This window comes from Crinia signifera, chromosome 2, assembly GCF_055691185.1.
Source record: "Crinia signifera chromosome 2, ASM5569118v1, whole genome shotgun sequence".
Lineage (NCBI taxonomy): Eukaryota > Metazoa > Chordata > Amphibia > Anura > Myobatrachidae > Crinia > Crinia signifera.
In genome coordinates this window covers 239,819,500-239,845,339 of record NC_139218.1, presented here as the reverse complement: position 1 = coordinate 239,845,339, position 25,840 = coordinate 239,819,500, and the positions used below count along the sequence as shown (strand labels likewise).

Sequence of the window (25,840 nt, the reverse complement as noted above, 5' to 3'; positions counted from 1 at the left end):
AAGCACTACTGTTTGGCACTATGGGCAAGGAGCGGAGAAGACAGACAAGGGGGGCTTCAAAAGAATGTGGCATGGGAGTTCCCTTCTATCGGAGCATGGCGGCTGCCAGGGGTGGCAATAGGCGATAGAATCACCAGGAGCAGCTCAAATTGCCCATAGTAACCTATCAACCGGTTCATTTCATAGTCTGTATTTGATGATTGTTAGCTACAAGCTGATTGCTTTCTATAGACAATTTCTCCATTTGCCCATTTTTTCACTCATTAGAAGGAGTAATGCATCTCCCCACTGTTGTTGTTAATGACTTGTACCACACAATAGAGTCATTGATCTTAGAACCGACACCCAATGAGAAAGGAAGAGCCAGGGCACCAAACAGGGGATAAACTCATTGTTAGAGCCACTCGTGGCTTTGTTAGTGGTCTGTTTGTTTTTCACAAGCTTGATTGTATAAAATAATTTAGTCAATTAAAGATACTTATATATGTTGCAAAATAAATATAAAATAGAGTGGAAAGAAAAATGCAAAAGATCAGCAATCTGTAGATAATGGTCTGTTCCTCTTCTTTGTACATTGGGGTGCTAAAGGTTCCTGCTTTTAGGATGACACTAAATTTAAAGCACAAATTACCCGCACCTTGAATTTTTTTTAAAAAGTTTCCAACTTGCTTTTTCTTAATTTAGAGATGGATTAAGGCAGTCCTAATTTAATTATATCATTTTTCCCAAGCTTTGCACTGGTCTACAATAATTTAAAATGAATCAAGACACAACCAATGTCACATTTCATCTGACTACTTACAGTACTAACAGAATAGAATAAAGCAGATTCTGAAGTTAAATAGTATAAATTGTATAAATGGTAAATACAAGAAAGTTCATGTTAAATCAGGGATTCAAACCAATGCATTCAGCAGGGAACTGGTAACATGACTTTTCAAGCATTGATGATTCAAGGGAAGAACTTGGACAATTCTGAATTAATTTTTTTTTTTTTTAATGAACTGTAGAACACATTTGAAATGATTGACAGAATAGTATTAGTTGCTATGGGCAACAACACCTCTTTTAATCTTAACCTTAAGACCTTGTGCCTCCAAATGGAAAAACGGTCCTCTTGAATACATGTACAGAGTCAAAGAGGACATCATTTGAACCAAAAGTAATTATGCATAAGTACAAACATGTTACATTTAAAATATCCACATTTGCCAATAGCCACAGGGGTTTTTAACAGGTAGTATAGTAATAACTAATTGCTACAGCAATATTGTACATACCATATAGGAAAATTATAACACCATTAGCAAAGACATAACATAAGCAGTAAAATAGTATTATTTTCACAGGGGGTAATTCAAAACAGATGACATGTAACATATTAAAACTCAAGTTATTATCCAGCTAAGCAATTTAAACTATTTAAATGTTTTCACTTGATATTATGATTCTTACATAAATAGTCCTACTGCTTATTATATTTTTTGGTGAGTGATCCTCCTCTGGGACATCCACCATGTCTTGCACCGAGCAGTACCATTGAGGCAGCAAGATGCTGGCTGGAGAATGAAAGCTCTCATACAGCTGGTGTAAATGAACACACCAATATAGGGGAGGGAGAGGATTTACTATTGCACTGTAAAGAAGTAGAAAACAACTTTAATGTTAAATTGATTCAAACTATGTGTTGCACTCAGGATCAGCATATATTATCTACTAGTGTCCTACCCCAGCTTTGCATGGGAGCAATTTTAAATTTATGGTGATAGCAGTGTCATAACTAGAGTTTGTAGGCCCCATAGAAAAAGTTTGTAAGGGTCCTTATATACCAACTAATGCTGATAAATGTATATATATAGCACATGTAACTTACACATGGAAGATGGGCCCCCTCAGCACAGGACCTTGTAGCAGCTGCATTTCCTGCACCTATGGCAGTTACACCCTTGGGTGATTTGCATTTTCAGTTGAGTGAAATTTTGTATCAGTAAACAGGACTTACATCAATCAATCTTTCGGGAGTAACCAGATAATACATATCAATCTCTACATAGTATTAGTCTATACTATAGTCTATAGTTGTGATATATTTTTAATGGTTTAAGCAGCGCTAGCCAAGAAAGCACCTGGAATGGTTGTAGCTTTTTCTTTAACTTGCCCCCCTAAAGTCATCACTGCTTGGGTCCTTTTTGGTCATTGTTTAAGATTTCATACATCCTTCCTCAACAAATGCCCTAACAAATTGCAAAAACCAAATCAAAATATGTCCACTGATTTGCTGTAAAGAACCCAAACAAACATACAGATGCCTACTGAGAACTTTATTTTATACTATGTAGAGATTACAATCTATGAAGTGTGAGAGAAAGCTTGGGATGCTGGTTGGTACAAAGTGTGATTCTGTGATGGACTATCGGGTATATCATTTTGAATTGAATAGGCCAAATGAAGGTAGAAAAAACATGGACAGAAATAAATGAAACTGCCAAAATGCTGCCGGATCATAACAACTGATGACTCTTCACTATCTATAAAGCAAACACTCTCCAGAGGGAAATTAATCAAGCCTCAGAGAGATATAAAAAACCAACCCAGTAGCTCCTAGGCTATGTTTGAAAAATGACATGAGTAATATCTCTTTCCACGTTATCTCTCTCCAAGCTCTCCAGTGTCTATGTAGTAAATCCTCCCCAATGTCTACTGTTCTCAACCCGGGCTATAAGTCATGGAATATTGGGCCTAATTCAGACCTGACTAGAAAACAAGTTGTCCTCTAAGGGACAGTCAGGCGCTGATGAGGGCAAATTTTCCAGCTGCTGTGTAGGGTGGGATAGTCAGTCCCACTAGAAGGAAAAAGACCAGCACGATGACACTGCGCTACTTTGAGAAGGAATGAATTATATTACCACCATGGGATAAAAATATAGAACACATTTATTTCATAAAAGCTCACTTTAAAATTTAGGTAAAGGATAATAATATTAATATTAAAAACAATAAATGAAACAATGATTATTGCAGCATGGTGTGATAATTTTCTTGGTTTAATAATATACCATAATGGGACACCAGTCTCTCTTGATACCGGAAAGTTAGCAATGTCCAAATCCCGTTCCTATGTTGACTTCAAATTCAAAAGCTGGGAAGTTTCTCCAAAGCTGATCTCGTACACTCGCTATGTGTAGATCCTCACTTGCTGAGTAATTGTAGTAGGCAAGGAGTATCCTGTAGTGGAGAAGTAGTAACAGCACATGGAAGAACTTGCAACCCAGAATAGGGGCTCCTGGAACTCTCAGTGTGTTGGAGCAAGTCTGGTCCGGGACAGGGAGCAGGAGGGTGCATAGGCATGCTACCCCAGGACACAATAGAAAACCTAAGGTTGGGATATGCCATTTCCTCCTGCAGCAAAGATACAAAGGGACACATATGTATTTCTTTGCCAATTGCTCTCATTTTAATTAACATCTGTGGTGTATTATAGAAAGTTATATTTTACTTTCCTCCTCCAATCTCTGCCGGAATAATATTATAACTTAAGAAAATATGGAAAGTTATTACAACTCCTTGTAGTTCAGTGTTCTCCAACTCTATTCCTCTATGGTATCACAGGAAATAATTAGCACCAATTGTGGATCTTTTAAAATGTGTCAGCCAGTAATTAACACAATTATGCACCAACTAGGTGATCTAGAACACATACGCTGTTAGAAGTCCTTGAAGTGGCATTGAGAAACAAAGGTTTAGGCTACAGTATATCTAAATGCCAAGATGCCTACAATGTATAAGTACACTTTACTGTATAGTATAATTGTGAATATGGAGGGGGGGTGGTGGTGGTGGTAAATCTTTCGGTACTTGTGAGTTATCTGGGCGTCCGATTTGGGTACTTACGATTTGCATGCGATTTGCATTCGATATCGCATACGATATCGCATGCGATATCGCATGCGATTTACGATTTGCATGCGATTTAGCATGCGATTTGCATAAGATTTGCTATTCATTTCATTACCCCACTATCCCCAAAGTGTGTCTATCAACGTGAACCCGAAGCGTGGCGAGCGGCGGCGGTACGCGTCCTCCGACCTTTTCATGCCCTACTATCCACTAGGGCGTGGAGTGAGAATAGAATAGTGTGGCGAGCGCAGCGAGCCACCGAGCCCGAAGCGTGGCGAGCGCAGCGAGCCCCGCGAGGGGACGCGGACACCTGTGAAGCCCGCAAGGGCACGCGGATATCTGTGAAGGTGTCCGCGTCCCCTCGCGGGGCTCGCTGCGCTCGCCACGCTTCGGGCTCGGTGGCTCGCTGCGCTCGCCACGCTTCGGGCTCGGTGGCTCGCTGCGCTCGCCACACTATTCTATTCTCACTCCACGCCCTAGTGGATAGTAGGGCATGAAAAGGTCGGAGGACGCGTACCGCCGCCCCTCGCGGGCTCGCTGCGCTCGCCACGCTTCGGGTTCACGTTGATAGACACACTTTGGGGATAGTGGGGTAATGAAATTAATAGCAAATCTTATGCAAATCGCATGCTAAATCGCATGCAAATCGCAAATCGCATGCGATATCGCATGCGATATCGTATGCGATCTAGTACCAAAATCGGACGCCCAGATAACTCACAAGTACCAATCTTTCTTAAGAAATGTCCTCTAGTGCATAAATTAGACTCTCAGTTTGAATAGATAATCATTGACTAAGTAACATAGGGCCTTATTCTAGTTCACTCTTTCTGACAAAATCCTTCTTAGATGGACAAAACCATGTGCACTGCAGGGGGCAGATGTAAAATGTGCAGAGAGAATTAGATTTGTGTGAGTTATTTTGTTTCTGTGCAGGGTAAATACTGGCTGCTTTATTTTTACACTGCAATATAGATCTCACTTTGAATAAAACCCCACCCAAATCTAATTCTCTCTGCACAAGTAACATCTGCCCCACCTGCAGTGCATATGGCTTTATCCATCTAAGAAGGAATTTGTCAGAAAGAGTAAACCAAAATACCCCCCATAGTAACCTAGTAATTAAGGCTGAAAAAAGACGTTAGTCCATCAAGTTCAACCTATCTAACTTGTAACTACTGACTTGAGTAAGTCATATCTACAGGATTCCCTTAGTGGCCAAAAATGCATCAAAATTCATTAACAGTAGTTGCTGTAATCACCCCACCGGCAATGAGTGCCAGAATTGTACTGCTCTAATGGTGAAGAGTCCTCTTCTTAATTCAGTACAGAATTTATTTTCCTTGAGCCTCAGAACATGCCCGTGTGTCCTAAGTATAGGCCTGTTAGTGAACAAATCATGTCCCAGTTCCATATGATTCCCAATCCTGTATTTGAACATACAAATCATATCACCTCTTAACCTCCATTTCTCTAGTGAAAACATATTTAGCCTGGTTAACCTATTTTTGTATTCTAGTGAGTCGAGACCTTTTACTAGCTTAGTCGCAATTCTCTGTACCTGTTCCAATTCATTTCTGTCCTTTTTAAGGTGCCCAGAACTGAACACAATATTCCAAATGTGGTCTCACCAATGCCTTGTAAAGAGGCACTATCACATTGGCATACCTTGAATCCATACCCCTTTTAATACATGTCAGTGTCCGGTTTGCTTTTGCTGCTGCACTTGAGCAGAATGCACTATTGCCCAGCTTTTCATCTATGGTGACCACTAAGTCCTTCTCTACAGAAGAATTCCCTATAATAACTCAATTTAGCCTATAAGTAGCTTGTTCATTTTGTTCCCATAATGAATTACTTAACATTTTTCAATGTTAAACTGCATTTTCCACCTTTCCGCCCACCTTTCCAGTTTATTTAGTCACTTTGTCATGTTTCCACATCCTCTCCTGAGTTAATTTCCTTACTCAATTTTGTGTCATCTGCAAATATTGCAATTTTACTCACTATGTCACTTCCAATATCATTAATGACTATATTAAACAAGGTGGGCCCCAATATTGAACCTTACGGGACTCCACTTGGGACATTACCATGGCTGGAATGTATGCCATTTACCACCACTCTCTCTCCCTGATTGTGCAACCAGTTTTTAATGCAATTACTAATTTTATCTCCTAACCCTAAAGGTTTCATTAATAACCTTTTATTAGGCACCGTGTGAAAAGCTTTAGCGAAATCAAGAAGTATTACATAAACAGATTTCCCTAAGTCCAGCCCCCTAATGACTTCCTCATAGAAGCTAATTCAATTAGTCTGACATGATCTATTTTTGATGAACCAATGCTGAGCCTTACTTATCACTTTCTCCTATTCTAAGAAATTTTGGATACTATCTCTTATTATTCCTTCTAATACTTTCTCCACAATGGATGTAAGGCTGACCGGTCTATAATTTTCAGGGTTAGTTTTGCTAACTTTCTTCTATATTTTTACTACATTAGTTATGCCCCAGTCCCTTGGTACTGTCCCCGAGTTTATTGATTCCTCGAATATCAGATATAATGGTAGTGCTATGACAGAACTCAATTATTTTAGTATCCTATAGTGTATTTCGTCCGGGCCAGGAGATTTGTTACTATTTAGGTTCCGTAATCTATTTTCTCACTCAAACATACAGTTTGGGAGCAATCAAAAGCCGAGCATTTAATCTGTGGGAGATCTTCTGAAGATTCTTCCCTTGTAAATACCGAAGCAAAAAATTCATTGAATAATTCCACTTTGTTTTTTCCTTTTTTTTCCCAGGGTACCCTGCTTATTTTTTAGTGGGCCAATGTTTTTCTTACTTAACCGTTTCCCATTTATATAACTGTAGAATTTTTGGGGATTAGATTTGCTATTTGCAGCTATTTTATATTGCCCTCCTTTGTTTAGCTATTTCAAATTAGATTTTGCTGTTAAGCCACATAGGTTTCCTTTTGACATTTGTTATTTTAGTTAACCTAGGAATAAATGTATCAGTGCCCACCACCAGTATTTTTTTTTAAGTTTGCCATAATGCTATAGATCACATGCCGGACACTTGCAATCTGATTGATAAATAATATCAGCCATTTCTCAATAAGAGCGTGGATACCTCTCATTGCTTGTTAATTTGTTAATGACCAACTACTTCAAATAATAAGTATGCTAGTAGTGTATATGGCACTGTTATACCCAGTAACTTTGTGTTCCAGTGAGAAGCAAGTGGATGATGCTGGCCACCAAATGCTACTTCTAAAAGGTGTATAGCCTCAAGAAAGCTTAGGACTTATAATATTAAACTTGAACTAGTCAGAGAGACAGATGCCAGCCTGATCCCATGCCAACTCTGCCATGATTGTTCACTTGCTCACCTCTGGATCCACACATGGATTTAAATGTTTTTATTCATCTTAAAGTGAGCTTCAGCTTATTCACAATGTTTCAAAAAACAAATGGGGCTATACTAAAACATAAAAAAGAACTGAAATAAGATGGATACTCCAAGCTATATTTAGTTACAAACTTGTGTTTTAATTATTATTTTAAAAACAAGGTTACTTGATTATCATGTCCTCTTTCCAATTGCTCAGCATCCTTAATTACTAGTATTTCAAAATCTTTTTATTTTTATTTGTCAACATTTCATTTGAATAATGAATAAATTGAATAGTGAATAAATGGTATTCTTTAATTTAGTCATCATCAATGCCAGAGGGGCCATCTGGCCAATGCCAGAAGGGCTGATAGCCTGATGGACTGGTTCAGTCACACGGGGCTGGGAGATCAGAAAAGTCTTGTGTTTGCCTGCCCACCTGCCCATCAGTAGCTAACATAGATGGGGGCATACCATGAGGCCATGACCCCAGACTCGTGGTACACCCTCCTCAACTATGGCCTAGCCCACCTTGACCTATACACAAGAACATGCTAGGGCTGCTTCATGACACCAGTCCATACCTGGTCATCATATAATGGGCAGAATGTAATACCACCTGAGTTCGACATTCATGTGGCATGCCAGACTACTGCAGACATTTTTTTTAAAGGGGCACACTTACTGTACAAGGCATGGCTTTGCCTTGTAAGTGATTGCCCCTTTAAAAAAAGTCAGTGGGATCCCACACAGCCTCCTAACACGGGTGATACTACAATACACCTAATATCTTAAGTATAAAAAGAGTGTGTTGTAATAATAATGTATATTTTTTTTAATGTTTAAGTAAGCTGCCCTTTAGAAGTTTATATGGAGAACATTAATTTATATGATTCCAAAGTAGCATTTTGCATCAAATGTTTCATCAACATGCATTTCTTGCACTTCTCACTGCCATTAACATTATCCTCTCTGTAAGACTTCTAAATGTCAGATACAGCTCAAAATCAGGACATTTTACAGTATTTCTGGCTGGAAGATCCCCCGTTGGGAGCAGATGCCATCTCTGTCTTCATAGACTTTTAGAAGACCTGACATGTTTCATGGTTTTCATACGTAAAAGTCTGTGAAATGGAAATGAAAACAGCTTTTTCTGTCAACCTGTCACTGATATAAGCTTTTACATTCTATCAGAATGACTAAACTTTAAAGTTGTGGCTTCAATGCTGTGTATATCTGAGAACTCCCCAGTGCTATCAGATTTATCAAGTCTCTGCGTCTGATACAAAACCAAAGGAGTATATGCCATGCTATTAAAATTGTGCTCACATTTCTTAAAAACTGTGGATGACTACAGTATGCTACAGTATAACAAGAATTACTTGTCATAGTTAGGTCAAAAATCACATTCAGGATATTAATTGATTCTAAACCTAAATATATATGGTAAATACAGTATAAACAGTGTGTGTGTGTGTTTATACAGTATACAGATGGAGCCCCTCTCCTTCATTGCAGAACGTCCTTGCTGGTGGAGAAGGACTCCATTATAGTGGGACGCGTGTGCGTCTCTCGATCACGTGCACCCCAGAAGTCAAATGGGTGGCGGGACCCTGCCCGTCTCTGCTCAGTCAGAACGGAGCACGCGAGCGTCTTGTGCGCATGCCTGCTTCCGACGGCTGGTGGGGCCTGGCAGCTGGAGGGGGCTGTCATGAGAGGGGCTCCAACTGTATATAGTGTGTGTGTGGTCTCTCTCTCTCTCTGTATATATAGAGAAGAGGGTTTGTTTGGCACTCTCGGCGAATGTCTGGTCTCTGTATATCTCTATATATATATGTTCCAAGGTTGCCCGGCACTCCTCCGCTGAATGCAAATAGTAGTAACCCGGTGCCTTCCACACTGAACCCGAGGGTTCCTTTGTAGCTAGTATAGATCAGGCGGCACTCTCAGATTTAAATGCAAAAACGTGAAAAACTTTAATCCGACATGTTTCGGGCTATTGCCCGTCCTCAGTGATTTTTCACGTTATTGCATTTAAATCCGAGAGTGCCACCTGATCTATGCTAGCTATATATATATATTTATATATATATATATATATATATATATATATATATATATATATATATATATAGAGAGAGAGAGAGAGACAGAGAGAGAGAGAGAGAGTGAGAGAGAGAATTTTATAGTTGTCTAAACGATGGCTCTTCAATAGATTGAGCTCCAATAAATTCTCTAATAAATGAAGTAATTTTTATATTATTTTTTTAATCAAATTTTATAAATAGACAATTTCTACTAATAATATACGTGCATTACTTTTACTATAAGATTTCTTATTAAGTAAGGTTAGACATTAATTTTTTATTTGATCCTACATGTATTGGAGACCTGTATTGGATCTATGAAAGCACTGACTTTTAGACAAATAATAAACTCACTCACCTTAATTAATACAAAAATAATGAATTGGTTTTGGTTCATGGATTGATCAATGCATTTAAGCTTGCAGTCCAACATCAAGGGAACCCATTCCACCTGGCAATGTCTATCACATTATTGTTACATTGAAAATATGCTACCTCCTTTAAAGCCCACCTGCCAATTAACTTATTGCCTTTAAATTTGAGACCATCACCAAATTTGAGACCATCACCTGTGACTAAAGAAGCAGCTGTCACAGGTTTAAGATAAATGAGCTTACACATGGGTCCCGGTGATCACAATGTGGTTGATTCAAAATGAACCCACATATACATTCCACCTCCACTCACCATTCCCAGGATGGGATGCAGTAGCCTGTGACCACATCTATAAATAAATAAATAAAGAGTGATCAGCACACAATCTCTCTCTCTCTCTCACATACTGTTGGGTTAATTTGAGCCTACTGTACAAGGGGGGGTATAGCGTTAAACAGGGCGGAGGGTGTAGATATAGGCAGCAGGGTGCAGGGGTTACAGTCCAGCACTATTTGGGAGGGTTAATGTCATGATTCTAGGGTTTTAGGGTTAGGGTTAGGCTGCTAAATTCGAGGGTTACAGGGGTAGGGGAGAGGGTTATAGTGTCTGCTCAGTCCCTGTTTGCATTTTCATTATTAAGAAGCTGGGGTCGCTATTATGACCGCTAGCATCTTAAACGCCGGGAAACAATATGTAGAAATTGTAGTCCTGAATCATATCGTTAATAAAAGGTGCAATCACTAATTTAAAGGGAACAGCAAAAGCAGACACATTTTTCTTAAAGTTCTACCCAGGAAAACATTAGAGAAGTCACAGACACATTGAAGCGAAGATGAAAAGGAAAACCGTACTTTAAAAGACAGACAACAAGCATATAAGATGCTTTGCACTTTGATGATGTTAGTGATGTGTCTCAGCGGAAAACAAAATAAGAATGCATTTATTTTATTTTTGTATTCCTTATTCATTCCCTCTAGGTTTTATACCATTAAGCACTATTTGCTCCATAACTATTCCTGTAAGTATGAAAGAAAAAGAGAAAGGAAAAAAAAAAGCTCTTAACAGAACAGCACTGCCTGCCATGTTTTCATCTGAAAGACAAGAATGATAGCTCACAGCCGTATAGCTCACAGCCGTATCTTTTATTTTTTTCCTCTTCAAAATCATAGGGCAGAATGCCTCATTGGTTTCAGATATTAACTTTTGTGCTGAAAGCCCAGTTGGAGTTGCTGTGACAAATGGGTTTTACCTGCTACTATAAAATAATCCCCATTCTCTCCTTGTACCTCCCTCTATCCTTTCTTGCCTAACCCCCAGGAGCACTGCTACAGAAAGCTGCCCTCAGGCACCATCTGTTTCTGCCAGAATCCACATTAGACATCGCCTTTGCATCTACAGAAAGCTGCTTACTCGCTAAGCATTCCAAGGCAATCTTCCTATTCTACTGCTCACCTAATATACTTGTTCCCAGTGTGACCAAGTCTGGCAAGCAATGACCAAATCACTAAATAAAATGGTAAATTATTCATTTTAATTCCAGCTTAAAGCTTTACAAAAGAAAGCATTAGTATGCCTAACATATTCCAGCATCCAAAGTACAGCTAATCCCATTCACTTTATCAAATAGCAGCTTGAAAGTCAAACATGCTGATTGGCTCGTATACCAGTTGTTTTATCTTTAGACTCTACAAAAAAGGACCACAGTGTACCCCTGCCTGTGTTGATAGTGCTTCTTCTTTGATCTGTGTAATGTACAAACGTCATCGCAGTAGCACATGTATGACATTGTACTTCTGAAATCACATGAGCTTGAAGGTTTGTAATTGTCTATGTGCAGGGGCTATTCAGACCTGATCGCTGGGCTGCTAATTTGCATAGCCTTGTGATCAGGTGATCGCCACCGAGCCAGAGTGAAACCCTGCCCTGTGCAAGCCTGTGAATTGCTGTGCAAGGCTTTCAAATGGCTTTCAAAAATTACACCAATCAGCAATACGCAGCGATTCATTCAAAAGCGGCTCCATTTGCCGAAAGAAACAGGATGATCATGGGTGGAGCTGACGATAATTCCCAGTTGTGCGATCAGGCCTAACTAATCCAAATTTCCTATCTATCATGTTAATATACAGTACAGTAGTGTTTAAGGATGATAACCTTATATAACATATAACTAATAAGTAGGTTTGATTTTCTGTCAGTTTAACTTTTTTGATAGAAATATCTGAATGTAATTTTCATAGAGAACTGTAAACACACCTGGGGTCAATTAGAAAACCAGCTGCTGCAAAGTGGAAAATCAGCTTCTGTCCTGCTGTGATTCTCCATTCACAGAAAAGCCCTTAAATTTTCATCAAGTCACATGGGTTTGCAGTGAAATATGTTGGCTGACAAACAGGCCATGGGCAGGAGTTGGCTGTAGAAGGTGTAGGATGTAAGGAGCAATGCCTGCCCAAAGTGCACCTGTTCAAAAATTTTGAAGCATACCTCCCCTCCATGAAACTGCAATTACGGTATACGGTATACTTTCAATATTAATAAAATGTAAAAAAATACTAGAAATAAAGAAATATGACCTCTCACGAATGTAAACACAATATTACTTATAACACTACACCCCCATATAAACTTGATACATGTGTTTTGCACAGAAATTAGGCTACCTGATTTGACTCGCTGTTGCAGCATTTTCCCACAAAGCCATGTACACTAAACATGGGATCACACCCCTTACCATAAGGCAACATACCCTAGTTTCATGCATAAGGCTGCACCATGGGAAAAGTATGGCCACTCTATGAGCAGTTGGGAGGTATACTAACATATGGCTAATATTGGAACCCTAAAAATAAATTATGCATGGAAGGTCTAGAAGTGCTCATAGTGATATCACCTGTCCAATGCTGCTTTGAAACTAATTTGTCAACACACACATACAGTACACAGTAGAAAAATTGTGATACATTTCTGAAAACACATAAAGTGGTCTCAGAAATGACTCTCAGGAAGAAATTTTAAATCAAATCCACCATAGTTGCTTTGAGAAATGCATGACATAGTTTGCATGAAATTACTCACCTGGTGACAATTTATTTAGAAGGCGTGTAGAGATATACTTTACACAACAGTATACGTGATCACCCATGACCTGAACAACCTTAATTGACCACAAAATAGGAGGATAAATTTATCAGAGTGTGTTCCACATAAGATAGATTACAAATTAAATGAGGAATAAATCGCAACTGTCAAATACTGCCTTATAGGTGGTAGGTTAAGGATGTGTTGCAGCATGAAAACCATAGCTTAGGCCCATGAATAAAAAGAAGAGGCTATCATGGGCTTTAAAGAGAAGCTAGACAATTTGTCAGTGGAAGACAGTTCTCACAAGCGAATTGAAGTTTGAGGTGTTTTGGTCTCAGCGTTCATGGTCTCTGTATTCTTCAGAGATGGTTCGATTGGTGACTTCATAATAATATAAGAAATCATGGAGTCCAAGCACTACCACAACATGCTAGTGTGCCATGCAATCCCTTTTGACACCTGCTTTATTGGTTGCAGTTTCATACTACAGCAGGATAATAACCTAAAACGTAATGAACAGCCAGTCTTTGCAAAAAGAATGTTCTAAAGAAAATGGTTTGGTAAGCCTAGAGTCTTGATTGCAATCCAGGTGAACTCCTTTGGGATCATCTCGAGTGGTGTATGCGAGATGTGAATGTATACAGTATATTGTATAATATGCCAGCACAGGGGCACATCAGGCAGGGAAAGAGCAGGAACTCTACTGTGCGGTGTTTGGGAAGGGTCCAAGGGAGGATTTTATCCTCTGCCTGCTCTTATCTGTCCCTTTGCTGTTATAGCTTCAGAAGTGCTGTATTTTGCAGAACTGTGCAGCAGTAGCTTGGGCCATTATGATGTGATGTTAGAGAATTTGGCTGGGTTAAAAAGCATCTTCTGGGAATGTTGTTGAACTAAATGAAATACAAAAGTGTCATGGATATTCCAGGAGAGTAGGCAAATATGGTAAAGAAACATTGCAGGGCCACACTTTTTGTGGTCTAAGTCAGTGGTTCCCAACCCTGGTCCTCAAGTACCCCCAACAGTGCACGTTTTGCAGGTCTCCACACAGAATCACAGGTGAGATAATTAGCTACACCTGTGATCTTTTCAAATGTGCCTGAATAATGAGGGCACCTGCCGGGTGACCTGGAAAACGTGCACTGTTGGGGGTACTTGAGGACCAAGGTTGGGAACCACTGGTCTAAGTTAAACATTTATTTTTAGGACCGTCTACAAACATTTTAATAATAAATAAGAAAGACTTATTGTTTACATTTTTGGTAAATAGGTATTCACATTACTTTTACTGGAAATATAAATATTATGTTGGAAATAGATCATATAACAGTACTTAATATAACATAAGTATATGTTATTATAAAATAGAGATGTGCCGTTTCTGATTTACTCTGATTTCAAAGAAGGATCTTATTGGCTATCTAAAATCATATGACAGCTGATAGCCAATAAGATTCTGATTTGAAAACCTTCACATCTCTGTTATAAAACCATCATTTAAAAAGAAATAAAGCATGAAATACAGTCGTTTTTTTTTGGTTTACCTTGCAAAACATGGACAAGTCCATGTGTGGTGTGTTCTCATGCAGAGGAGAGCATTTCACATTAATCAGCCAGTGGCTGATATCTTGTAACTCTTGCTAGCATTGCAAAACTGTGGGAGCCAAACCCCCTCTGCTCTGTATGCTAAAACAAATAAATTAATCATGCATTCCATCCTATAAGGCAAGCAGATGGTACATTCCCATTCTTTCCATAAGTAGCCAACAGCTATTCATTTATTTAGCTGTCACCTTGCCTTGAGGCAAAAAAAAATATCAGACATTTAAGTTTTCAATCAAAAGAACATAAAATCAAAGGGACCTGATCGCAGCCTTGGCCAATGATCTATTAACTGTGCATGCGTACGTATCATTGCGCTCATACGCAAGGCTATCCAACGATAAAAATCTAGTGTCTTTTTTATTGCAAGCCATTCTCTAGTAGATTGATAGGAAGCTAGCATTTGTGTATAGTAACCAGCAGTTTTCTGGGAGTGTCTAGAGGAAAGCGTGCCCAGGTGTTTTCAGGGATGGTGTATGACAGTGGTCGCCAACCCATTGCGCGTGAGCTACTGGTAGCTTGTGGTAGCGATCCGGGGGGCTCGACCACTCTGCAGCTGCCCGCTCACCCCTCCATTGCTCGCCACCGCTGCTTCCCTTCGGAGGGGAGGAGAGCACACTGTACATCTCTCCTTCCACTCACTATATCCCTGTGACTGGGCCATCAGCCAATCAGAGCTCGCGGGATGGCAGCCAATCAGGAGCCGGCCCACAAGCTTTGATTGGCTGACAGCCTATTCACAGGGAAGTGAGGGTAAGAAGAGATGCACAATGTGCTGTTCTCTCCCCAGGCCCGGCGCCACCACTAGGCAGCATTAGGCATTTGCCTAGGGAGGGCGGTAGGCCACTGGAGGGCGGTAGTCGGAAGCAGGGACCCACCCTGGATAAAGGTGAGTGGCTGCTGTCACTCCCCCCCAGCAACCTCGGCGGCCGCCACCGCATCGCCCCCTCCCCATGCCCCCCGCCCCCCCGTGGAATGACTTGGGGGCATCCCGCCCGCCACCCCAATCCTGCAGTGGAGCGATGCAGCAGCAACCCAAGCCACCACCCTCCCAGTGGAGTGACTGTAGTGGTGCGGCGGCCGCATCGCAAGGCCCCCTCCAGTGAAGCAGGTGGGCGCCGGGAGCCCCCCCGCCTGGGGCGCCCAGGTGCCTAGCACCGGCCCTGGCTCTCCTCCCCTCCCCTCAGAAGGGAAGCAGTGGAGGCAGAGGAGACAGACAACCAGCAGGGGAACACCAGACTCTCCTCTCCACGGCAGCAGGAGCAACAATGGTGATTTGTGCTGCTGCTGGGAAATTGGGGGCATATGTGGTTCTGGCACTGTGGAGTCATACCTGGCACCGTGGGGGCATACCTGGCACTGCGGGGGCATACCTGGCACTGCGGGGGCATACCTGCCACTGTGGGAGCATATGTATATCTGGCACTATTGGGGACACATGTGTAGCTGGCACTATTGGGGACATATGTGTATCTGGCACTATTGGGGGCATATGTGTATCTGGCACTATTGGGGGCACATGTGTAGCTGGCACTATTGGGGGCACATGTGTATCTGGCACTATTGGGGGCATATGTGTATCTGGCACTATTGGGGGCATATGTGTATCTGGCACTATTGGGGGTATATGTGTATCTGGCCCTATTGGGGGCATATGTGTATCTGGCACTATTGGGGCATATGTATATCTGGCACTGCACATGCATATTTCTGTTGCAAAGACTGTCTACTAGTATATTCCAGCCACACCTCTGCGAGTACACAGCTTGGGAACTACTGGGTCTTTGCTATGTGCATATATTTCTCTACTTATCTCTAGTAATTTATCCTGTAATTTTACAGTAGGTGTACCTGGTGAAAGTAACAGCTTCATTTGAGAATTATCATCCCCCACCTGTCTCCCAGTATCACACCGGAGGGAGAGTCATACCAGACCGCAGACACACAGTGCAGCGGTACTCTCCCCTCACTTCCCCCACAGCACCAGCACTGTCAGAATATTTTGGTTGCAGAGCAGTTTATACCTATACACTGTGTCCAATACCAATAAATTCTTCGTGCTTCACCCACTCATATCTGCATCTTTCTTACCGACGACATAACACACCATCCCACTTATTTGGGGACACAGTTATAGAGCTAGTGCACTGGTCATTATCTATCTATTTATCTGAGAATTATCTTGTTATTTTTATTTTTAAATAGTTTTGTACCTGTTTTTGCTACTTCTTGCTACCTTTATAATTGTTAATTTTATATTATTATTGCAATAACTTTGTGTTTCAGTATGTGATAATGATAAGAAAATAAAAGTGAATGCTCAAAAATTGCTCTAACTTCTTACATGTATACTCCTAAGTATGTGCTTTAACCGTTTGAGTGCCAACACCTCTGTGTCGCTCACATTTGTTATATAAATTCAAATTAAACATTTTTATGTATAAAAAGATTATATTTCCTATAAAAGGTAAACATTACAGGTCATTATGAAGAATACAAATGTTTGATTGGCAATTTTCACACCTATAGGGTTAAGTCAAAAAACAATATAAATGCTTACTCTGTAAATTATAATAGATAAAATCATGGTGATTGTTGTTAGTCTCCAGGTAAAGTGAGCTGTGCTAACTTATTTTATCATAATTTTATCATAATTATCTAAAGATGAGGAAGAGTCTTCTTTCTTGCTCAAGGTAGGAACAGTAATTAAATGCTGCTTTGAACTGGCAGCCAAAGTATTTCAAGCATGCCAATTGTTTCTAAATCAAAATGTCAGTTCAGTAGCATTTCAAATTTATGGTAATGTTTTTAATTTGTTGCACACTGGATACCCTGTAGTATAGTGAGCATTAAAAGAGCATTGCCGTAGCTGAAGGTGAATTGTACTATTTTGCAAGGTCGGTGATATTTTATGGCAGATGTTTTAAATATGAATCACATCGGATTCAAATTAAAAAGCACCTTGCTTCTTGGTTCCCTGTTTAGATTTTCATTTTCTTGTCTCCACTATCTGAATTGAGTACTCCTGGGATCGTGCATAGCATTTACTTGAGGGACCATGAAGTTACTATAGAAACAGCAGAATAACCCAAAAAGTTCAACAAAAAACTTGAGATCATGTTCTGTGTCTGGAAACTATTAAATGGTAAAAGCCACTCTGTGGTCAAATGACAATTGCTTTACAATAGCAGTAAATCCAAAATAAAAAAAGTAATATATTACATAAAAAACAAACATTGGCCCTTATTCTGATCGGTGCGGCCGGATCCGAATATGCGGCCAGGACCGTGCGTGCGAAACCCCGCCTTCCATACGGATCGCCAACTCCGTCCGTACGCGGTAAGAAGCTGGCCGAACGGACCGCACGTGTATTTTTCATGGAATACGCCTCCTCCATCTCAGGGAACCTCCCCCATCATTCGATGGTCGCAGACCATCGAATGCAGGACCGAGTGGTCCACCAGCTCCCGCAACCTCAGACCACACGGACATTTTTCCGTGCAAAAGCAGAGATCTGGGCGGGCAGCTGACATCCGGCAATTTCATATGTCCGCCCCCTACACGTGCGTCATGGCCGCATTACCATACGTACGCCCAGCGTTTGCATGGGAACGCCCATGAAACGCGGGGCGTATGCATATGGTAATGAGCCCAAATAGCCCTTCACGCCCCTCTCCACCCCCTGTTCGGAGTGTTCACATTTCATGTGGGATTTGGCCGTACGCTACGTTCGCACATGCGCAGAGACGCCTCTGCACATGCGCAGACACAAAACATCGGCGGTACGAACGCACGCGGATATTACCGCACCAACCAGAATAAGGGCCATTATTATGATGTATAAAGGAAAAGCAACACCAATGCATGGTTTTACCTGAATGTCAATGCAATTGTATTAATTTCTAAGGAGAAATAGTAATATTGCACCAAATAGATTTTTTTCATTATTTAATATAACAATAATTACATGGGGGCCTATTTTTCATCACTAAAATGGCTTGTTACATATGTGGGAACACTCAATTCTGCATATTTTATGTAAGAGGCCATTAATCATTTGGGGTCCAATTGGGCCGCCTAATAAAAACAACTGTCCTCGTACCAGAGCAAAGCTGAATTGCTCCGGTGATAAGTGTCCCCCGCCCGCATCTCACAGTGCTCGATGATTAATAGTCCCTGTGGACTAATATTTTTAAGATTTGTATTTATTTTTTGTTGTTTATGCATCCATCAACAATATCTCCATCCTTAGCATTCCTTGATTCTGCTGCCTTGGTGGCAGCCATGACTCCTACATATCCTTCATTCTGCACATTCAGGGCCGGCGCCACCACTAGGCAGCTCTAGGCATTTGCCTAGGGCGCCGGCCACTGTAGGGCGGTAGTCCGGAGCTGGGAACCCCCTGGATTTAGGTGAGCGGCTAAGCGGCTCCCCCGCCACCCCCAGTAACCTCGTCGGCTGCCGATGCATCTCCCCCTGTCAATTCACTTCCGGCAACCCACCCGCCCAACGCCGCTGTGGAGAGACGCGACACCCGACAGGTGAGCAGCTTCCCCCCCACCCCCAGCAAACTCAGCGGCTGCCGCATCACTACCCAACCCCTGCCAGATGCCGCTGTGGATCGACGTGGCAGGCACCCGGCAGGTGAGCGGGTTCCCCCCTACCCCCAGTAAACTCGGCGGCTGCCGCTGCACAGCTCCCGCTCTGCCCCCTGGAGTGACTGCATTCTACATCCCCCCTCCCGAAGTGGCCGCATCATCCCCCCCTGTAACAGCGCTCCGGTGGGCGCTGGGGCGACCCCCCCCGCCTGAGGCGCTCCGGTGCCTAGCACCGGCCCTGCCGGTGACCACCGCACAGGGTCACCGAGGACAGCACCTGGTCAGGTAAGTCCTGGAGGGGGGGACCCCTTTATTGGGGGGGGTCCCCACTCCCCCAGGGCCCCTGGCCAGGCTGAACGGTCGGGGGGTTAATGCTTTGGCCGGGGGGACTTGTATAAAAAGTCTCCCCCCGGCTGTGGTATTACCCTGCTGGCTGGTTTGGCCTGGGGCTGGTTCTTAAAATACAGCGGACCCCTAGTCATTTTGTCCCCCATATTTTGGGAACCAGCCCCGGACCTGGAGCCTGGGGCTGGTTGTTAAAAATCGAGGAACCCCTATTTGTCGGGTTCCCTTATTTTAAATTACCGGCCCCGGCTCTTTCAGCCTGGTGCTGGTTACAGCTGTGGGGGGGACCCCACGCCATTTAAAAAAAAATGTATTTATTTTACAATTTTTTTTTATACCTTGCAGCCTGCACGGATCTGACTGATCCGTGCAGACTGCCTACACTAATTCGTATTATCGGCCGTATATACGGCCGTTAATACGCTGGGCCGGCGCCACCACTAGGCAAGTTTAGGCATTTGCCTAGGGCACCGGCCACTGGAGGGCGGTAGTAAGCCGCAGGAGGAAGAACAAAGCAGCAGCAGGAAGGTACGCTGCCTACCGCAGAGGAGAAGAGCTCGGAGGAACTTTGAAGTTGAAGCTGCAGCGTCTCAGCTATTAGGTAAGTTAATTCGGATCCCCCCCCCTGCCGGAGCCTGCCCATGCTGCCGCTGACAGTCACAGACAGTCAGTCCCACTCCCTATCCCTGGCTGCCGCCCGCCGCCGCTCATCAGCTACAGCAGCCAGCGGTAAACTTTGGCGGTGGGCGGGCGGCGGCGGCCGCCCCAGCCCCCGCCGGCCAGTCAGCCTCAATGCACTGCCCCCCACCCCGTGTGCTGGACACAATGCTTGGCTACCTAAATCTCCGGCGGGTGGCGGAGTCGACATCCGCCCCCCTCCCCCAACCCGCCCGACCCCCCAGCTACTCAGTCAGTCCGTGCTGGCTGTTAATTCATAATAAATTAAATGTCTGTCTGTCTGTGGAAGGCAGCTGCTGGTGTGGGGGACTTGCTCTGTGCCAACTGCCCAGTATAATATAATTATGAACCGACCCTGCACATAGAAATGAATGGACAGCCAGTGATTGGCTGAGAGCTCTCTGATTGAGAGCTCTCAGCTATTCACTGACTGTCCATACATTTCTATGTGCGCCCGCTGCTACCCGGCTTCCCCTACGCCAGTGGCGTAACTCCCAATGGACGAGCCAGCGCAGCGGGATATGCGGGATATGTTACTGTTACATGGTATTTATTGATGCTATAATTTATGTTGTTAATCTAAAAATGTAGCTAATAAAAATGTTAAAAGTCAATTGTGTACGTGAGAAGTTGGGGGGCGGGGGGAGGGGGGGGGGCGGTATCCTGTAGGTTTGCCTAGGGCACCTAGATGCCTTGCACCGGCCTTGTGCACATTCATTCTGTATCTCATTTTTGTTATTTTCAAAGCAGGTCCTTTCTCATTTCTGATGCCTCCAAAACCATATACACATTCATCACCTCCTTGCTTAACTTCTATAACCTCCAACTCTCTGACCTCCCCATTACTCACCTGCCCCCACTTGAGACTACCAGGAACACTGGTGCCCATCTAATATTCCAGTCTTACTACTAATCATTGCCTTCCCCAACTGCAGCCTCAACTCCATTCCTCTCATAATCCAGTTCAAACACGTGACCCTCATTTCCACAGCAGTCAATCAATCTGCACAGTACATTGTCAACCTCATTCCATCTTCTCTGATGCTCATGTCACCCCATATTTCCAGCTGCACCCTGGTTACCTCCTCTCATGCTTGCTTCCAAAGTTTGTCCTGTTCTATCCCATCCTCTGAAATGCATTCCTTGGTAAGTCAAACTTTTTTGCCAATCTCAACAGCCTCAAGTGTTCACTTAAACCAAACTTTTTCAGCAAAGTTTATAATCAATTTGTCTAAATATCGTCTCTTCTCTGCCCCTTGTCCTTCATTTATACCTAGTTTACTCTTCAACTGTTCAAAACGCATATTAGCTTATTCACTGACTTGAGTTTATATTCCTTTCTCAATCACCTTCTCATAACTATCCTGGCTTCCAGTGAAACTTGCTTTTAGTCTCTTTCATAAATTCTGAATATTTGTGCTCTCCCTTTTTGGATTCAAGCTCAATGAGTCCCAAGTTGACTTCACTACCCATTGATTCACTTCTACTTTTCAGTTAAGGTACTGGGCCCAATTCGGAACTACTCGCCGGGCTGTGATTGTTTGGAACCCAGCAAAAAAGTTTACGCCACCCGTTCGCGCCAACAAACACATGCCCACCCACCGTTCCATGCCCCTGTGCAAGACTACAAATGGATGTGTAAGGGTACACATCCGTTCGCAAGCGCTGCTCACAGGAGAATCATTCGATGGTTTCTTACCATCAAATGATTTCTCCTCCTGTCTCTGTCACTCACAGCTGATGCATAACCCAGAAGTCATTTGGCAGATGCAAGGATTTCTGGAGCTTTAAGGCGGGCTACAACATCCTGCGCCCACCCTAGCAGGCAAAGAAACACCTACATTCTGCCTGGCACTCCCAGCATTTTTATGGCACACCCACCATTTTGTAGACAGGCCCATGAAATGCTGGGGGTCCACCCCGACATACCCACCGACAGACAATCAGGCTGTGAGTGCCTTGCAAACACAGAAGTTTGCTGAAGGGACTCACAGCTGGACCCTGCACATGTGCATCAACACAATCTGACAGGGGAATTCGGAGCTGTGTGAGCTGGTCTGAATAGGCCCCACAACCCTTTTTTCCACATCCAACTTAGTTTGTTGGTTTATTGCTCTTTTTTGTTTCATAAATATGTCAATTTACAATTGCCATACCCCTGGTGTGTCATGTTTTACCATTACTGTGTACTGTATATACCCTGTATGGTACTGCAGAAACTTTGTGATGCTTTATAAATAAAGAATAATAATAATAATAATAATAATAATAATAATAATAATAATAATAATAAAATACCTTGAAATTCAATAGAAATCTCACATGATTTCTGTATGTTTACAGCAGCCTAAATTTTCAATGCCGTTAGTTTACATTTCACTGTCATTTGTATAAACAAAAATATTATTTATTTGTCGACAACAGTAAATGAATGCTGCTTTCGCACCGTAAAACCTGGTTAGACCCGGTATTTAAAACATTACTTAAAACGGGTCCATGCAGGTTATGTCCCTTTCACACCACACATATTACTCAGTATTATACTAGGTATAAGCAGATTTGCGGTTTGAAAGCACTCTAACACTGATCGGCAATCTCTCTCCTCCCCCCGGCGCTTCACCACACAGGGACAGCCTCAGGAGCCCTCACTCCCTCCCTCCCCGCAGCTCAGCGTGGCTGCGGGAGCTATCTCTCCCCCAGTGATTCACAGCACAGGGAGAGCTTCAGGAGCCCTCACTCCCTCCTTCCCCCGCACGCCGCTCAGCGTGGCTGCGGGAGCTATCTCTCCCCCAGTGATTCACAGCACAGGGAGAGCTTCAGGAGTCCTTACTCCCTCCGCACACCGCTTAACGTGGCTGCTGGAGCCCCCTCTCTCCTCCGGCGCTTCACCACACTCCCCCAGGGCCCCTGGCCAGGCTGAACGGTCGGGGGGTTAATGCTTTGGCCGGGGGGACTTGTATAAAAAGTCTCCCCCCGGCTGTGGTATTACCCTGCTGGCTGGTTTGGCCTGGGGCTGGTTCTTAAAATACAGCGGACCCCTAGTCATTTTGTCCCCCATATTTTGGGAACCAGCCCCGGACCTGGAGCCTGGGGCTGGTTGTTAAAAATCGAGGAACCCCTATTTGTCGGGTTCCCTTATTTTAAATTACCGGCCCCGGCTCTTTCAGCCTGGTGCTGGTTACAGCTGTGGGGGGGACCCCACGCCATTTAAAAAAAAATGTATTTATTTTACAATTTTTTTTTATACCTTGCAGCCTGCACGGATCTGACTGATCCGTGCAGACTGCCTACACTAATTCGTATTATCGGCCGTATATACGGCCGTTAATACGCTGGGCCGGCGCCACCACTAGGCAAGTTTAGGCATTTGCCTAGGGCACCGGCCACTGGAGGGCGGTAGTAAGCCGCAGGAGGAAGAACAAAGCAGCAGCAGGAAGGTACGCTGCCTACCGCAGAGGAGAAGAGCTCGGAGGAACTTTGAAGTTGAAGCTGCAGCGTCTCAGCTATTAGGTAAGTTAATTCGGATCCCCCCCCCTGCCGGAGCCTGCCCATGCTGCCGCTGACAGTCACAGACAGTCAGTCCCACTCCCTATCCCTGGCTGCCGCCCGCCGCCGCTCATCAGCTACAGCAGCCAGCGGTAAACTTTGGCGGTGGGCGGGCGGCGGCGGCCGCCCCAGCCCCCGCCGGCCAGTCAGCCTCAATGCACTGCCCCCCACCCCGTGTGCTGGACACAATGCTTGGCTACCTAAATCTCCGGCGGGTGGCGGAGTCGACATCCGCCCCCCTCCCCTAACCCGCCCGACCCCCCAGCTACTCAGTCAGTCCGTGCTGGCTGTTAATTCATAATAAATTAAATGTCTGTCTGTCTGTGGAAGGCAGCTGCTGGTGTGGGGGACTTGCTCTGTGCCAACTGCCCAGTATAATATAATTATGAACCGACCCTGCACATAGAAATGAATGGACAGCCAGTGATTGGCTGAGAGCTCTCTGATTGAGAGCTCTCAGCTATTCACTGACTGTCCATACATTTCTATGTGCGCCCGCTGCTACCCGGCTTCCCCTACGCCAGTGGCGTAACTCCCAATGGACGAGCCAGCGCAGCGGGATATGCGGGATATGTTACTGTTACATGGTATTTATTGATGCTATAATTTATGTTGTTAATCTAAAAATGTAGCTAATAAAAATGTTAAAAGTCAATTGTGTACGTGAGAAGTTGGGGGGCGGGGGGAGGGGGGGGGGGCGGTATCCTGTAGGTTTGCCTAGGGCACCTAGATGCCTTGCACCGGCCTTGTGCACATTCATTCTGTATCTCATTTTTGTTAATTATTAAAGCAGGTCCTTTCTCATTTCTGATGCCTCCAAAACCATATACACATTCATCACCTCCTTGCTTAACTTCTATAACCTCCAACTCTCTGACCTCCCCATTACTCACCTGCCCCCACTTGAGACTACCAGGAACACTGGTGCCCATCTAATATTCCAGTCTTACTACTAATCATTGCCTTCCCCAACTGCAGCCTCAACTCCATTCCTCTCATAATCCAGTTCAAACACTTGACCCTCATTTCCACAGCAGTCAATCAATCTGCACAGTACATTGTCAACCTCATTCCATCTTCTCTGATGCTCATGTCACCCCATATTTCCAGCTGCACCCTGGTTACCTCCTCTCATGCTTGCTTCCAAAGTTTGTCCTGTTCTATCCCATCCTCTGAAATGCATTCCTTGGTAAGTCAAACTTTTTTGCCAATCTCAACAGCCTCAAGTGTTCACTTAAACCAAACTTTTTCAGCAAAGTTTATAATCAATTTGTCTAAATATCGTCTCTTCTCTGCCCCTTGTCCTTCATTTATACCTAGTTTACTCTTCAACTGTTCAAAACGCATATTAGCTTATTCACTGACTTGAGTTTATATTCCTTTCTCAATCACCTTCTCATAACTATCCTGGCTTCCAGTGAAACTTGCTTTTAGTCTCTTTCATAAATTCTGAATATTTGTGCTCTCCCTTTTTGGATTCAAGCTCAATGAGTCCCAAGTTGACTTCACTACCCATTGATTCACTTCTACTTTTCAGTTAAGGTACTGGGCCCAATTCGGAACTACTCGCCGGGCTGTGATTGTTTGGAACCCAGCAAAAAAGTTTACGCCACCCGTTCGCGCCAACAAACACATGCCCACCCACCGTTCCATGCCCCTGTGCAAGACTACAAATGGATGTGTAAGGGTACACATCCGTTCGCAAGCGCTGCTCACAGGAGAATCATTCGATGGTTTCTTACCATCAAATGATTTCTCCTCCTGTCTCTGTCACTCACAGCTGTTGCATAACCCAGAAGTCATTTGGCAGATGCAAGGATTTCTGGAGCTTTAAGGCGGGCTACAACATCCTGCGCCCACCCTAGCAGGCAAAGAAACACCTACATTCTGCCTGGCACTCCCAGCATTTTTATGGCACACCCACCATTTTGTAGACAGGCCCATGAAATGCTGGGGGTCCACCCCGACATACCCACCGACAGACAATCAGGCTGTGAGTGCCTTGCAAACACAGAAGTTTGCTGAAGGGACTCACAGCTGGACCCTGCACATGTGCATCAACACAATCTGACAGGGGAATTCGGAGCTGTGTGAGCTGGTCTGAATAGGCCCCACAACCCTTTTTTCCACATCCAACTTAGTTTGTTGGTTTATTGCTCTTTTTTGTTTCATAAATATGTCAATTTACAATTGCCATACCCCTGGTGTGTCATGTTTTACCATTACTGTGTACTGTATAT

At 43.4% G+C, this 25,840-nt stretch overlaps 1 protein-coding gene across 6 annotated transcripts in view; it reads left to right on the top strand.

Annotated features, from left to right (window-relative positions):
* The window catches only part of AUTS2 (activator of transcription and developmental regulator AUTS2), a 1,267,464-nt gene that overhangs the window by 798,994 nt on the left and 442,630 nt on the right, over window positions 1–25,840 (top strand). The gene's annotated exons all lie outside the window — the stretch shown is intronic.